Below are 17,709 nucleotides of genomic sequence, written 5' to 3' on the forward strand. Positions count from 1 at the left end.
AAATGTGTAGGTTTCGGTGTTTGAATGCTCCCAATAGCTCTGTTTATGAGTTCCATAATTTTGGACTCCATGGCCTTGCAGATCAGGCTTATTAGGCTTATAAGACAATAGTTCCCATGGTCTGTTGTGCACCAACACTTGTGGAGTGTGCCAAATGTTGCCGTAACCCATTCAACAGTTTCATATCCTGTACAGAGGGTGAGTCTCAACAGACTGTTCAGGTGCAGGGTCTGTTTATTTTGGAGTGCACATATGACACAGCCAGGGAAACCATGTCATCCCATAGACGCCGTGTTTTTATAGGTTCATAGGTTCATACTAGGCTATCTGCCCTGAGGCATTTATAAGCCTAGCCTGAGAGAGTTTGGCTTTCACCACCCTTCGATTCGGGTTTACCGAACCCTTACTAAGGTTAGTTTACCGTGCCTCTGTCTAGTAGTGACACTGAAGTAATCCCCGGGGTAGGTTTGGATAGAGCTGTTTAACCATTGTATATGTGATTTCTGGGTTTTCACAATCTCCAGGCATGGTAATGGGCCCTTTTGTCAGTGAGAGGGGGGGATAAATATGTATGCACCTGTCTGACAAGATGTTGGCAATGCCAGTCATGTACATATATTCATTTACACTTTGCACTAACTCAGAACATATATGAGTTTACATTGATATTTATGACATAGCTAAAGAAAGCTTCATGGTTCTCTATGGAATCTTTGGCAATATTTTTGGCAGAGCTTGGCTTGGATAATGTTAGGAGTGCTCATTGTTTCTTGATGATACTGATCAGAGATTTATTGATCTTCTTTGGATTTTAACTTTCTTTGAACAACTTAAGTACTTGTATTACATCGTTTGATTATGACAGGGGTCCAATATATTATATGTGTCTGTTTTCATATCACTGTGTGCGCAAGGCAGGATTGGTGAATAGTGACATGTGTCTGGAGTAAGAACTAAAACTGCCAGATATGTGTGGCCCACTGCTGTACTCAGACATAGCCTAAGTGTGTGAGCATGCTCAGTATGACTGTTCAGTATGTTGTTGACTGAAATTTGCTTCATTTGTTTAAGTGTGTGAGTATGCCCAGTATGACCTTTCAGTATGTTGTTGACTGACATTTGCTTCATTTGTTTAGGTGTGTGAGCATGCCCAGTATGACCTTTCAGTATGTTGTTGACTGAAATTTGCTAAATTTGTTTGTGTGTGAGCATGCCCACTATGGGCATGTATACTATATGTGTGTGAAAAATCAAGTTCTTGTTTACTTCTGGGCTCACCTTTGTGTTGAACATCAACAGGAAGCATGCTGTGCCTGCAGAGCTTCCTTGAGTCAATTTGCATAGACTTATCAACATTTCTACATACAGGGGGGACAGCTATTATTTGTACATTTCTAGCCGGGGGCACACCTGATTGTTACTGTGGGTGTACATAGGATGAGGGGTACACTTGACACTTATACACATTTGCTAGGCCTGCACTGATATGTCAGGTACTCCATTTCAGTCAGTACTGTTGCCTATCGTACTGGCTTGAGGCATGCCACTGTACTACAGACCTTAGCTTTCAATTACACGCATATTAGTTTGTGACTTCATAGCCTACCCAACCCACATCACACTGCCTGGCCTGCTGTTATCTGTCTGCATAGGCCTGGGGGGGTGATTACCCATATGCCTCTTCAGAGGGCATGATACAGCATTTGTTTGTGTTTGCATTTGTCTACAACTGTCCTGCTGGCTGTGACTGTTAGGTATGTGACCCCCCCAACTGTGGCATGTGTGAGTGACTTAGGTTGTATCTGTGCCAGTAAAATGCTATCATGGCTTAGTGGTTCAGTACTGTGACTATAGTGCACAGTATCCTGAGTTCGAGCCCTGTCACTGCTTTTTATTTTCCTGCTGGCCAGACCTGACTGGTTAAGGAACAGTAAAGCAGGTGTGAGCATGTTTACCTGACTTTGCTCGACTTTGCCCAATGTTGCCCGATATTGCCCAAGTTTGCCCGACGCGCTGCTATGCACAAATGTATTTAAATATGATCAATACTGGTAAAATGTGCTTAGCAGTGCTTTATATTGCTTAAAATAGGGTACTCATGCCTCAGGTGGTGCTGCAGGGCTGCCTATGTCTGATGGACATAGTACACTCCCTATACATGTTTGAAAACAGGTAGTGTCAAGTTAGGCATCCCTCTTACTGTATGTGTGAGTTAGAGAGAGGTGTCATTTCCAGGGTTCCTACTGAGTCAGTGTATGTGCTATGCGTTGCCTCTTTGCCAAGGCCAGGGCCTATTGGGTATGCCTCCTTCTGCCTACTGGGGCAGGCTCAGGTTGTTCCTCCTCTGAATCACGCTGTGCCTGTACAGGCCTTGGCAATGGTGAGGGGCTGTTTGGCCCTACCTCATGCTGTTCCTGCTGCAGCTGTTTCCACAGGATCATATTGTGTAGCATGGCACATACCATAACAATTTGGGTACATTTAGTTGGTGAGTACTGCAAGGCTCCACCAGATGTGTCCAGGCATCGGAACCATGACTTGAGCATCCCAAACACATGCTCAGTTATGATTCTTGTTTGTGCGTGTGCCTCATTATGGAGTTCTTGTTCAGGTGTGTTTGTATTTCTGATGGGTGTCATCAGCCATGGCTCCAATGTGTATCCAGCATGCCCTACTAGGTGACTGTAGGGAATGTCCACATTGGCAAATAACTGGTACAGCTGGGTCAGATGCCAAATGTGGGAACCGTGATAGCTTCCATGGCATCCAGCACACACATTCATTATTATGCCCTGGGCATCACACATGAACTGGCAGTTGATGGAGGGGAAACCCTTGTGGTTGATGTAGACCCTACCCTGCTCACTGGGTGGTGCTTTGATGCACATGTGCTTGCAGTCTATTGCAGCCACTACCTCAGGGTATTCCTCTATTTGGTGGAAAAGATGCATATTGCGGGCCAATGCCTCACGGGAATTGCGGAAATATATGTGGTCACTGACATGTGCTGACATGGCATCTAGGAACTGGTGGAGTACCCTGGATGTTGATGCCTGTGAAATCCCCATCATATCACCAGTTGGTCTTTCGAAGGTACCTGTAGCTAGTATTCTTAGAACAACACATATCTTTGTATACACTGGGATGGGTTCCCCTCTGTTGGTTCTATGTGTGAGGTGTGGCAGGCACAGCTCAACAATTTGCTGTAGGAGGTCCCTGTCCACCCTATAGTGCTCCACTATCTCCAGCTCATGTAGCCCCTGGTAGGTTACCCTGGGTCTGTACACTCTTCTCCGTCTCCTCACTGTGGGTTGCTCAGCAGCATTTACAACATCACCACCCTCAACACCTTGCACATGTTGGTTTATGAAAGCAAGAACAGCCCCTAACATTTTGTCTGACTTAAGCTTTTTAAGTTTCCCTCTTTGTATACTGCAGTGTTGCAGAGTTCTTGAGAAAAAAACAGGGTAGACTGCTGTTTGCAGAGTTTAAAGTGCTGGGCTGGGCTGGGCTAGTCTGCTGCCTGTGTAATTGGATGATTCTGATATATTTCACCTGGCAGCTCTACTAGTTCTCCTTGGTTAACTTTCTACTACTTCTTTTCCTTCCTTTTGCCTTTCTGTTTCTGCCTGGGGCAGCACCGCACAAACAAGTGCAAATGCGCATACACGTGTGCACACACGCGCACACGAGTGCATACACTGTGTGCATGTTTGCACAGAGTTTCCTATCTTTTAATAGTGCGCACCTTGGGTTTGAGGTTTTCAAATAGGACAACTGTAGACACTACTCTTTGCAATCCTAAGCAACTCAGGGCAAACACGAGCCACTGTGCTCCAATTAGCTTACTGCCTGTCTGACACACCGCCTCATGATGTCACCTATATTCTAGTCTTCTACTCACCTACTCCTAATCTTACACTCTTGGGACATGCCTCACATACTGGGACAAATTGGGATTCACTATCCTTATCCTCATTTGCATAGGATTGCCTAGTAATGCATGGTTACATCTCTCACACTGAGCTTCCCCCCCTTGGCAATCACTAGTCAGTAGCCATGTTGTCTTCAGCCTGCCATTCAACTGCATGGCAGAATAAGCTTTTTAGTGAAAATGCCTATTTTTGGCTTTTTTTTAATTATTTTCTTGTTTTTTAAAGCGCCGCACATTTGCGCGGTGCTGCGCTATGCTTAAACATCGGAGATCGGGGAAAATAAAAGTTACATTTTTTATGTTTTTAAACATTTTGCAATGCCAGTGGCCTTATATTTGGCCATTGGCATGCTTCCTCAACGGTATGCATCCTTTATTTGGAGCTGTCATAGCTCCGTTTAGCTATTTGCAGAAATGTACTCCGTTATCAACGGAGTACATTTCTGCGGGTAACATTAATCTTCCACGGACAGGTTAGTGTTTGCTGGATTGCAAATTTACCTCATTTGCATGGCTTTCACCAGCAAATGAGGTAATTTGCATACCATGACGCTGTCCGTGTAAGACTAGCTTTAGCAGCTCTCGTGCACGCTCCTGCCGGCTGTTCCAGGATCGCACGGCAGACATATTGCCTGCGTGAGCTTCTACACTCCTCTTGCACTCCGTGGAGGCTTTCGTGAATCCAAGGGATAAACTTAAAAGAACATGTTTACCTGCATGTTTAATCTGTTGTGTTCGGAAACAAAATCAATCTGCAACGTCCACCAGTATTTCAGCCTTTTTTTCCATGATAGGTACAGTACATCCCAAATACCGCTGGTAACTCTTATCTTGTAAAGGTTACATGCTCAAATGACTGCAACCATTCATAACATCACACTCAAAACAACAAAATTTAAAATGTACAATACACTTAGTTATTCGCTTATTTGTTTTTCATTTTTTTTAAAGATTTGACATCTTGAAAACTGAATTTTGGTAATATGCATTCGCACATTGTAAGGTATGACATTTTAATAGTAATCCATATATATATATATATATATATATATATATATATATATATATATATATATATATATATATACACATACATACACATATTTATATACATATATATATATATATATATATATATATATATATATATATACAGTGCAATTAAATTTTCCCCCTTCCTGATTTCTTATTTTGTTACGTTTGTCACACTTAAATGTTTCAGATCATCAAACAAATGTAAATATTAGACAAAGATAACCCCAAGTAAGCACAAAATGCAGTTTTTAAGTGATGATTTTTTTTATTAAGGAAAAAAAAATATCCAAACCTACATGGCCCTATGTGAAAAAGTAAACTGGTTGTGCCACCCTTAGTGCAACAACTGCAATCAAGCGTTTGCGATAACTGACAATGAGTCTTTCAAGTTACTTTTATACCAGATGTAATGGGACATACACCTCCCAAAAAGTTCAACTTTTGTTTCATCAGTCCACAGAATATTTTCCCAAAAGTCTTGGGGATCATCAAGATGTTGTTTTGGCAAAAGTGAGATGAACATTTATGTTCTTTTTGGTCAGCAGTGGCTTTCACCTTGGAACTCTGCCATGCATGCCATTTTTGCCCAGTCTCTTTCTTATGGTTGAGTCATGAACACTGACCTTAACTGAGGCAGTTGAGGCCTCCAGTTCTTTAAATGTTTTTCTGGGTTCTTTTGTGACCTCTTGGATGAGTATTCACTACACTCTTGGGGTAATTTTTGTAGGCTGGCCACTCCTGGGAAGGTTCACAACTGTTCCAGGTTTTCTCCATTTGTGGATAATGGCTCTCAGTGTGGTTTGCTGGAGTCCCAAAGCTTTAGAAATGGCTTTGTAACCTTTTCCAGACTGATAAATGTCAATTACTTTGCTTCTCACCTGTTCTGGAATTTCTTTAGATCGCGGCATGATGTCTTCCTTTTTGGGATCTTTTGACCTACTTCACTTTGGCTGACAGGTTCTATTTAAGTGATCTTCAACATGTCTGACAGTAATCAGGCCTGGGTGTGGCTAGTGAAATTTAACTCAGCTTTCCCAAAAATGTGATTAACCACACTTACTTCATGATTTAACAAGGGGGGCAATTACTTTTTCACATAAGGCCATGCAGGTTTGAATATTTTTTTCCATAATAAATAAAATCATCACTTAAAAACTGCATTTTGTGTTAACTTGGTTTATCTTTGTCTAATATGTGTTGAATATTTAAATTTAAAAAAAAGTAACCACAGTGTAAAATATAACTAAAAAAGGTCCAAAACATACACTGTGAAGCAGTAGGAAACACTTTCAGTCAGCCAAACTCTTCAGTCTAAGCTGTTTTTATTCTTCCAACATACAAAGACACAGATTGAGTGCTTTCATCCCCTGAACTGGGGACTTCATCAGAATCTAACTGCACTACATAGTACAGCCTTTAAAAACTGTTAAAAATGAATGATGCCATCACCCTTCACAATCTTTTAAAGATACAACTACTTTAATGCTCAAATGAAATGCACCACAAACACTTTTTAACACAAAAACATTTTAACAAACATCATTTATAAAACAGAACTTTTGAAATTCCAAGACATTCATCAAATGTAAACTTAAAACTTGTTTAAGATAAAAAATCAACCACATTTTGTTCCATGCACCTCAGGTCTTAACAAAATGGTCTCCTTAAAACCAATATTAGTGAGAAAAGCTACCTCATAAGTACTATATATCTTAGTTTGTGTGTAGTATGTGGGGGGGGGGGAGGAGTGGTTCAACTACACAGTATATATATATATATATATATATATATATATATATATATATATATATATATATAGATATGTTTTAAAGCAAGTCAATGGATAAAATGTGGTTGATTTTTTTATTTTAAACAATTTTTAAGTTTACATTTGATGAATGTCTTAGAATTTAAAAAGTTATTTTTATAAATGATGTTTGTTAAAATGTTCTTGTGTTAAAAGGTGTTTGTAGTACATTTCGTTTGAGCATTAAGGTAGTTGTATCTTTAAAAGATTGTGGAGGGTGATGACATCACTCATTTTTAACAGTATCTGTACTATGGAGTGCGGTTAGATTCTGATGAAGTCCCCAGTTCAGGGGATGAAAGCGTTCAATCTGTGTCTTTGTACATTGGAAGAATAAAAACAGCTTAGACTGAAGAGTTTGGCTGACTGAGAGTGTTTCCTACTGCTTCACAGTGTATTTTTAATATTTAAATTTGTTTGATGATCTGAAACATTTAAGTGTGACAAACATGCAAAAAAAATAAGAAATCATGAAGGGGGCAAATACTTTTTCATTCCAATGTGTGTGTGTGTGTGTGTGTATATATATATATATATATATATATATATATATATATATATATATATATATATATATATATATGTTCTTTCTGGGTTCTCCCCTCTAAATTTCAGGATACTGCACTTTTTTACATAAACTACCATTTGCCACACAGAGAGTTGATGATGACTGACTTCTCAGTCTGTGACCACTACTTTAATTTTAGTGCTGTCAGCAACTAGTGAAGTATTACATAGGTCATCACAAACATATCTTTATGCTGCTGAACACTGACTGATACCCTCTTCCTCCAATCTCACAGTTTTACATTCACTTCATAAGTTCGAATCCTGCCCCCATAGCCTTTAATCTCCATCAAACTCCCCTTAGACTCATTGTCAAAGATGTTGTTGAAGACCAGATATGCTACATTCATAAGGGTCCAACTCTTTATCCCAAAGGTAACTTTGTCACCAAACTGAATCAAACTATATTGCCAAGATGTCAGCATATCTCCTACATGTGAGAGAGCTACCACATCGGAATTCTACCAGCCTCATGCATAGAATATATTCTATATTCCTTGAGATGGACATCAGGTGTGTAGGTCCATACATTCCTAGCTTTCATAGGCCCATCTTTCCTCTGTCTTTTTTTTTAAGTCTCTCCATTGTCTGTCAAACCTCTTGGACATTAGACACAAATTCAGTCTGACCTACATTCACTCCACAAATGGCTTATATCTCACAAATTAATATTGAATCCTTCAAAAACTAAAATCATTTTGTTCAGAACTCATTAAAAACTTTCCTGCTCCATACAAATCATATGTTTGCCAGACCAAAACAACAGTAAAATCCTACTTCAAATATCTTGGGCTATGCCTTGACCAAACCTTATCTTTCAGCTACACATTGAAAAAAAAAGAGGAACAAGATCAGCTCTCTCTCTTTCTGAGCCATTATAATAAATTGACCAATGTAGGCCCTATGTTTACTAGTTTATTCACTGCACCATTAAACCACCGAAAATCTCTGCTTACCTCAGTTCTCCATCAAGATCTGTCAAAGCAAAAGGAGTCTTCCTTTCCAGTTAGAATATGAGATTTCACTGCAGCAGTTTAAGAAAAAATTCTGACATCCTCCAAACCATTGCCAACAAAATCTGCCTCTTCCTAACAAAGTCCCTCCCAAAGAACACTACTCCCTCACTCTTTTTAAAGCTAAGTAGCTATTAAACAAAGAGGTGGTCTCTTACTTGGAGCACACCCCTTTAAACTACTTATCAGAAACATTCTCACTTCTAACATCAAAACGTCTACAACCTCGGAAGCTACTCCAAATCAAACCCAAACTTTTAACCCCCACCACTAAACGTCATTATACAAAACAAACATTCTCCACTATAGTTCCCATTTTGTGGCAATCATTCCTCTTGAATCTATAAAAACTTAATTGCATTCATATTTTCAATAACAGCTAAAAAGCTACCTACTCAAAGAAGCCCAGTGGGCCTGCCTCCAAACTAGTTACATCACCTAATCGCCTATGTCCTTCTCAAAGGATTACTCCTTTGCTATCTCTACTCTTTCATTCATTCAGTCAAACAGAACTCTAATGTTACATTTTGTACTACACTTTTTTGAGCATGTAATTTAATATGATCAGTGCTTTACCCCTTTAAACAAAGCAAAATAAAACAAAAAAAAATTGACACTAGGAATAAAAATATATATTAACATAAATCTGCTTGACAGGTTCTATAGTCATCTGTAGCCTACATATCATGATTGTTACAAAGATTTTTTTTAGGAATGGTCGGCTTGCCATGGTGGAAGAGCATGTGCGCCCTGATGAATGTCAGCCATGCCATCTGTAGCTTTTTGTTGCTGGCACAACCATTCTTGCTAAACAGGTCTAGGATTGATGGACAGACAATAACTGTACACAAGAATTCCCTGTTTTGACTGTGGTTAACAAAACACACTCTTATAGACAGGCCTGGGGTGTTATTGGCCAATGAGTGTCTGACAGCTAAACCATCCACAGAACCTAGCCCGAAATTACTATATAGAGCGCTGTTTCAGGATTTCTACTTGCAAGCTAAATGATTGAGACGCAATGCCATGTAGGTGACACACATAAGCAAGGTGGCTTCAGGAGATCATACCCTGGTAATATGAACCAGCTTTAAGGATAGATGACTGGTGGAGAAGAAGCCTGAGCTGGTGCAACAGGTAAGACAGTCCCAGTTAGACATACTCAAGTGTACATCAACACACAATCAGGGTGGGCTCTGGAGCCAGATTTCTTCACCAAAGTTGACATATTTCCTATTCTGGTTTTATTTCTCATGACAAGTCTTGGTACTTGTATGTCCACAGCAAAATTATGTGCATTTTTTTATTCCCTCAGTGGATGGGTGAGACAAGGAGGAAAACTGACAGTCATTTAGATGTATTGACCAAATTGCCGTATGGATTATTCTGGCATTTCAAGCAAGGGGGGAGAGTGGTTGAGATAGTGCCATCTACTGACATACTAAGCTTACTTGGAATCTTCCATACTTATCATAAGAGGTGCTGCAGAGATACTTGGGAGGTAGGATTAGGGAAAATGTCCATCTTAATATAAAGATAATGACAGATGCTGTGTTTGAATGCAAGAAGGTACCAAAGAGAACTTTTTAACAGCACATCTTGAACTTAATGTCTGTGATCACCTTTGTGTTTGCATCATCACACTTGCAATCATATGTTACTGACACTTACAGAAGAGAAGGGTAGAGTAGTTAAATAGTTACTACATAGTATTCAGATGAAATTGCTGGAAAGGTTATCAGCTGAGTAGAGTTTGAAGATCAAAGCATAAATCTGACACTATAATTAAGACCAATTAAACAAATAAATATCACCCATCTATATATCTATCTATATATCTATCTATATATATATATATATATATATATATATATATATATATATATATATATATAGATATATATAAAACAAAAGACTCACCTTTACTCGTAATAAGATGATAATATGTTTCTGCATATAGTTGTCTTCTGACAAAAATTCTGAAATTATAATACTAAGCAACATCAGTGAGGATTGATCAAACCAGCAGAAATGATCAATTCTCATATCTAAATGTAAAACTTTTTTTTCTTACAATTAACTAATCTCCCTTACAATCAGAATACACTACCATGCTAATAAGAAATGAGGCTTAAAACAGATAACCTCCTGTGCTGTGAGAAATAAAAATGCTAGCAGTATTAAATGGTCAATTCTGTAACCTGGTAATAAGCAAAATATCTGAACAACTCTGTGCCATATAGTGGGACTCTCCCTACTGTATGAAGTGCTATGCTACTTTAGCGCCATCTTTTCAACAATAATGGACTCACTCCAAGCTGTATATGAAACTAGAGCAAAAGCAAACATCACACCCATGGTTAACTGCTAATGTTTGTCAAGCCATTATAGAAATAAATATCTTACAAGAAATCTGTTGTAAAAACAAACCTCCTGTCTCTCAGCAAGTCTTTACAACTTGTAGGAATTATGGCAACCACCTAACACAAAACAAAATAATGTCAATATCTTCTGAAAAATTCACACGTGATCTTTAAATATTTCTGGACAGGAATAAAAAAATTAAAAAATATTATCATTGAAATAAATAAATAAAAATACAGCACCAACTCCCTACTCAGCTACCAGACATCACAGCAGAAAAATGTGTGACCTGTATCCACATCAAAATAACAAGACCCAACACCAGCACCTCCTTTAGTTTTCAGCCCCTCCAAAAACTATGGGCTAACAAACTAATGCAGAAAATTAAAAATTAGAGCTCATTGTATATAGATATAATTTTTACAAATGGGTACCTCCGAGTTGGACAGTCAGGTATTATTTCCCTTCAGCTGTTACTGAGTAAATACTATGCCTTTCAAACATGGAAGTAAGTTGTGCTATTCTCACTTCACAAATGAAGAAAATATCTATACTATAATAACTTACAGAATAATATTAAACACAACTCTAAAAAATTCTGGACAGCCATTAAAGAAATCTTGCATCCCAACCATAAATTCAACTCTGACTTCTCTCCCAATAACTCATCAACTGAAGCTGCAATGCAATTCAGCTCTTATTTCATAGATAGTATAGCATCTCTAACCAAGGATTCCCCAACATCTAATCCTGACCCTGCCCAGGCATGTATCACCACATCCACTCTCACCTTCAATCCTGTACCCGCAGCCTATATAAAACTACTCTAAGACAAATTCAAACCATGTTCTACTTCAACTGATGACCCTGCAAGTGAATATCTTAAAATAGCAGTTGATAGCATTGCCTACCCTGTTTTAATTATTATAAATAGGTCAATTCAGGAATCCCATGTTCCCTCTCTCTGGAAAAACTCATACATTTTGCATCTGCACAAAGAAAGAAATTCAACAGACATTACTAACTTTAGATTTATAGCAATCTTATTCCCTTCTCCAAAATACTTGAAAAATGTTTTCAAAAACAATTGCTGAACTATATCCTGCAGGAAGAACTCCTGTCCACCTCACAAAATGGCTTCCATCATTCCAATAGTACAAACACTGCACTGTTAACATTTATAGATGCTGTTAAAAAAGCTAGAGAAAATGGCAAACTTGTCTCCTCCTTGTTTCTAGACTTCTCTAAATCTTTTGGCACAGTTAGCCACAGCAAACTTTTACTTCAAATGTCCTTATTAGGCCTCTCTCATCCCACCTTTCTATGGTTCAAAAGCTACCTGTCCTATAAGTATCAGTCAAGAAAATGGCAGTACACTATCTCTCTATACCTCCCAGTCACCACCAGCGTATCACAAGGCTCTATCCTTGGTCCCCTCCTCTTTAGCATTCACACCAACACTCTCCACACATCTACACTGCAGGCCTCCCTAATACATTACACAGATGATTCTATACTCATTTGCATATCTAACAATGTGGCACACCTCCAAATAATTACTCAGGAAGCTTTAACAGCAGCTGAAACATGGCTTTGTAACTCACAACTCATGGTCAATCTTGAAAAAAAAAACTACTACTTTTTCCCACCTCAAATCTCTCTCCCAGGAAAAAAAAACAAAATTTAAACTCCTCTTATCAATAATTTAACCACTGAAATCACTTCTAATAGTAAATTATTAGGGATGAGAGTGTGTTGTCTATCTAAAAACAAAAAAAACAAAAAAATAATCCTTGTTTTCCCGCCTCTCCTCGACTAGTTTAGACCAGTTTACAGACTTTGCTGTATTCTGGGCTGTGGTGTAGTTCCTGTGTTGTCCATTACCTTACTTGGATAGAAGGAAGTTTCTTTGCTCACCAGTGGGAGTGGGGAGCCTTGAGCAGCCTACCTGTCCCTGTAGAAAGTGACCTCAGCACAAGAGCTGTAGTAATTGGTTGTTTTGGACCATTTCTAGCTCTTTTGAAGTTCCCTGTTTAAAATCCGCCTCTGGGCATTTTTTTCTGGCTATACTACTCAGACAAGCTCCTCGTGGTCCTGCAGAGTGGTCCTAGCTACAGAGAACTCAGAAAAGCGACTACTTTCTGGATTTAAGTATCTTTGCTGTTTTTTTACTTGAAATACCTTATCTAGCTTACCCTAAACAAGTGTAAACTGTTTTTTAGCTGTTTGCTGCATTATTTAATATCTGCACTTAAAGTTACATTTTAGTCGAAATTGATCGAAAGTTTGTTTGTTGTTTGTTTAATTTAACTGTTGAGGCTGCCCACTAAAGTGTGCTAGCCTGTGTAACTGATTTATTACTGTTTCTGCATTTTCTGTGTGTTTTCTATCTAAAAACAAAAAAACAAAAAAATAATCCTTGTTTCCCGCCTCTCCTCGACTAGTTTAGACCAGTTTACAGGCTTTGCTGTATTCTGGGCTGTGGTGTAGTTCCTGTGTTGTCCATTACCTTACTTGGATAGAAGGAAATTTCTTTGCTCACCAGTGGGAGTGGGGAGCCTTGAGCAGCCTACCTGTCCCTGTAGGAAGTGACCTCAGCACAAGAGCTGTAGTAATTGGTTGCTTTGGACCATTTCTAGCTCTTTTGAAGTTCCCTGTTTAAAATCCGCATTTGCACGGCTTTACACATTTGTGCGCATAGCGCAGCACCGGTTAAACAAGGTTAAACTTGTTCTGGCTCCGCCAAGTCTGCTCTTCAAATTTTCCCTTAAGGAAGCTCTACTCTTAGTATAATCAGGCTACTCGCTATATTATAAGCCTAGCACTTGTTCTCAAAACTTCTCTACTAAGTAAGCACTCTCATACTAAGTAAGCACCACATTCACCTACCACCCCTGTGAATATCCACTTCCCTTAAAGGCACAGCACTCCCTTATACTGTTCTAGCATGTCGAGTGGTAGATTACTGGTGTCCTCTCCAGTTCAGCTGGTTAATCTGGGTATCTTGAGACAATGCTACAATTGTCTCATGTACACAGACAACCCTCTCCTCCTCCCAACAAACACAAATACATGTGAGAGATGCAACTATATAGCCAAACTGGAGGATGAACTCTCTCAACTCAGGGCTGGCATGACCAGACAGGAGGAGATGACAACCACACACACAACAAACCCAGTCCCACATAGACCTACCACAACTGCAAACCATCTTGATGAGTGGATGGGAGATCATAAGTTTACGCCAGGGGTCACATCTGTGTCTCACTACTAGACAGGGGCACAGTAAACTAATTCTATTATATAAGGAGACCTTCACTGTGTCACTACTAGACAGAGGCACAGTATTCTAAATCTATTCTGTGCATTTTTGTACCATTTCATGGGGTGGCGAAAGCCACATCACTATGGCTAGGTTTACAAATGCCCCAGGGCAGATAGCCTAGTACTAAACTATGAAACTATGATCATCTTAAATTCTAACTGCATATATAAAATTGCTTAAGAAAAACTTATCAAAAACTAGTGACGCTTTACAGATCCAAAAACTTTCTCAGTAACGCAACTACAGTTACACTTGCCACTGTTTATCTCCTTCCCACGAGTCTCTATGATGCTCCCATCCTTATTAAACTTTAGTCATCACAAAAATAAAAACTTGAGCAATGCTATAACACGGTCACTAGATTTGCAGTAAATACCCCTTTCAGAAGCCATCACAGTATGCCACTAAAAAGCCTAAATTGGTTAGAACTATCCCATGACTAACATATACACAGCTTCTTACCACCTATAAAATTAACCAGAATCCATCTGCTTGTCCAGATCTAAATAACATTCTACACAACTATGTTCCTAGTTGGTCATTACAATCCAGTGACCAAAACCTCCTGTCTGTCCACAAACCTATCAACTCTGCTGGGCATTGTCTATACTCGTACCATGGTGCTAAGGCCTGGAACTCCTTACCTGTATCCATCAGGTCAATACCATCTCTCCCATCCTTCAAAAACATTCTAAGAAACTTCCTATCTAAAAGCTGTCTCTGTTCTTACTCAACACTAGGATAAATTATATCCTTAAATGTGGACAAATACCTTTTCACAATTTATATCTCCTTAATCTCTCTTATTCATTCACTTCCGTAGTTCTATACATTTCTCTTCTCTGGTTTTCTCTCTAAATATGCCATAAGCCTGCTTTTCTCTCTCACTTCATATTGCACATCCTGTTTGCATTATACTAACTCACCTTTAATTTTTCTATAAATGGGCTAAAATTTCTCGAATTGCTAAATCATTGTTGTATAACTTCTATCTACTCTTAACCAATGTTTTCATGTTATCTTTAATTTGATATAATTATTTAAACTGTACTTGTTTTGTGTATTATTTTTAATGACTGTATAATTATTATTCTTAAAATGCTTTGCAATACTTTGGAGTTTTTATCCCTGGGTCACTGCTGAAAACGGGGTCCTACCCAGTCGGGCTTTCACAGTGAGCAGATGCAATAAAAAAAATAAATAAAGTTCACCTTCTGCTCTAACACATTTCGAGATTATAACTCTTTTAATCACTCCATTCCCATCTAGACTACTAAAAAGTAATTCTTAGACAATTTCTAGAACACCTATAAAACTGAAAACTAAACAATTCACAGCACAGCTTCTGGCCTAACCACACAGCAAACACAGTTCTACTTGTTCTATGTAAGCACATCAGAACAGAACTTAAAAGGGGTAGATTGGTCACTTGTTGCATTTTTCAGATTTCTGAAAGGTACTTAATACAGTCTCCCAAACACTCCTAGACGAATGATTTGTAGGAATAAGCATTAACTCCGAGTACATAAACTGATTCTCCAGCAACCTAGCTAACAGAAAATGTATTTTATTTTATTTTTATTTATTTTGCTTTTGTTTATTTGTTTGCCTGATTGGGTTTAGTCAAAAACCCTTTTCGTTGAAGTCCTAGAGAGAAAACCTCCAACATATTACAAACATTTTTAAACAGACATCTCAGTTTCCTTACTTACTGATGTAGCATATACAGGACTCAGTGAATGGCCACTTAAGGGGGTGGTAGCATCTTTAAGTAGACTATATAAAGTTATGGCTTTTCTACCACCACAGTTTGTTTATTGTATGTTGTAGGTTCTAGATTCTTGATAAAACCATACAATTAAATGCACATAAAATCATCTTGAAGTAAAATTCACATTCCACTATGTTTCTGATTATGGGCCTGAATTATTAAGACTGAAGACAAATGATGAATGGATTTATAGTTAGTGGTCAGTTTGGCACTTCTAGATTTTGTAAAGAAGTACAAAGATTGCTTCCTTGCTTATTGCAGCTACTTGTCCAGTCCTTCCTGACTGATTAAATATATGACTCGTGCCACAGTACTGACAGCAATTTCTCTTAGAATCCTGTCAGGTATTTCATCAGGTCAGGATGCTTCAGAGACATCTAAGGCATTCAATTTTTCATGAACACATGAAAGAGTAATGAGCAAACATCCCCTTGTTCCTGTGAGTTGTACTGAGATTTTGTTATACTTGAACTCAAGGGATTGCTATTAGCACAGTAGCAAAGAAAGATTCCTTCAAAAAAAAAAAAAAAAAAAAACGGCAGGCAACCTCCTGTACACTTCTAGAAGCTACGTCTTCAGAATGAAGCATACTTGAGAAATTAGTCGAGCAGCATGTTGCCCTACTGACATGAGCGAAGAACTTTCTTTTTTGTTTTAATTCTTGCTAGTGGCAAATGTAAGCTCAAAGCAATACTTTGTTGTTTTATATATCCAGTGTGAAGCTTCTTTCTATAACTTTATATACTCACTTATGTATCATCACTTTTCCTTTGCATGTGCTTCTTTTGCATTTTTATCCACATTTTTATTTTATAAATCTTTTTATATTACAGTTTAAACACGTGAGTACGTCATGTGTTACTGTTTTCACTTTGTAGGCAGTGAACATTTAAATAAGATTCCCCAGTTATTTATGATATTTATCTTATTTTAACATTTACATTGTTGAATTCACTGCACCATTCCTATCTAGATAGACTACTGATGATTTATGCACCAATAAACAGACATAGTAGTCCAGTTTAATAAAGGTATGGTGAATTGGTTTCAGAAGACAATTTGCAGCTGTGATTTCTGTTTAATATTACCAAAAATGCTTTGCTGTAAATTAAACTGTAAGGTAGGTCAGTGCAGATAATCACACAGACTTGTTCTGGTGTTATACTCTGTCCAGGATATGTTTTAAAAATAAAGTTACAGCAAAGAGTAGAGTTGGAACTACTTATCCAGACTTTTTTGCTGTATGTGGAATACAGCTTCACACACACTATGACACTCTATCAGCCAAATTCAATAAACTCAACATGGTCCTTTTCTACCGTGTGTGCATTGCGCCACAGCATGTACATGGTAGCAAAGACCTTTAGATTCAGTAAGAGCTGTGTAAAGGTGTGCACCACCGCACAAACAAGGTAAACAATGCGGCATGCTAATTACAGCATAAGCAGCTGAACTGTATGCTAATCAACCAATCCAACACAGTGCAGCTATGCAACAAGCTATAAAGCAACCATGTAGACTCCCAGTAAGCTTTCCCTGTGAATTCCAAAACCTATTGGAATACAGGCACGGAAAGGAGTCTACGCGGAAAGAATGATATGGGCTTCTGCTTCTGCTTTAATACATTTGTATGTGCAACAGGCTGAAGCCTATGCTGCTGTTGCTGCTGCCAATAGACCTAGGAGGAGAAGAGTTTTCAGGCTCCATATAACTTTTCACAATCTACATGATGTGGAAATTGTAGAGCACTGCAGGGTGAATATGGACACACTACAGGAACTCTGCAACTTCTGTCGTCCTCAACTCAGAGCCAGAACCAACCGAGGGGAACCCATCCCAGTGGAGACAAGAGTATTTGTAGCACTTTGAATTTTAGCTACAGGTACCTTTCAG

Source organism: Protopterus annectens, chromosome 1.part1 (genome assembly GCF_019279795.1).
Source record: "Protopterus annectens isolate FY-2018-M chromosome 1.part1, PAN1.0, whole genome shotgun sequence".
Taxonomy (NCBI): domain Eukaryota; kingdom Metazoa; phylum Chordata; order Ceratodontiformes; family Protopteridae; genus Protopterus; species Protopterus annectens.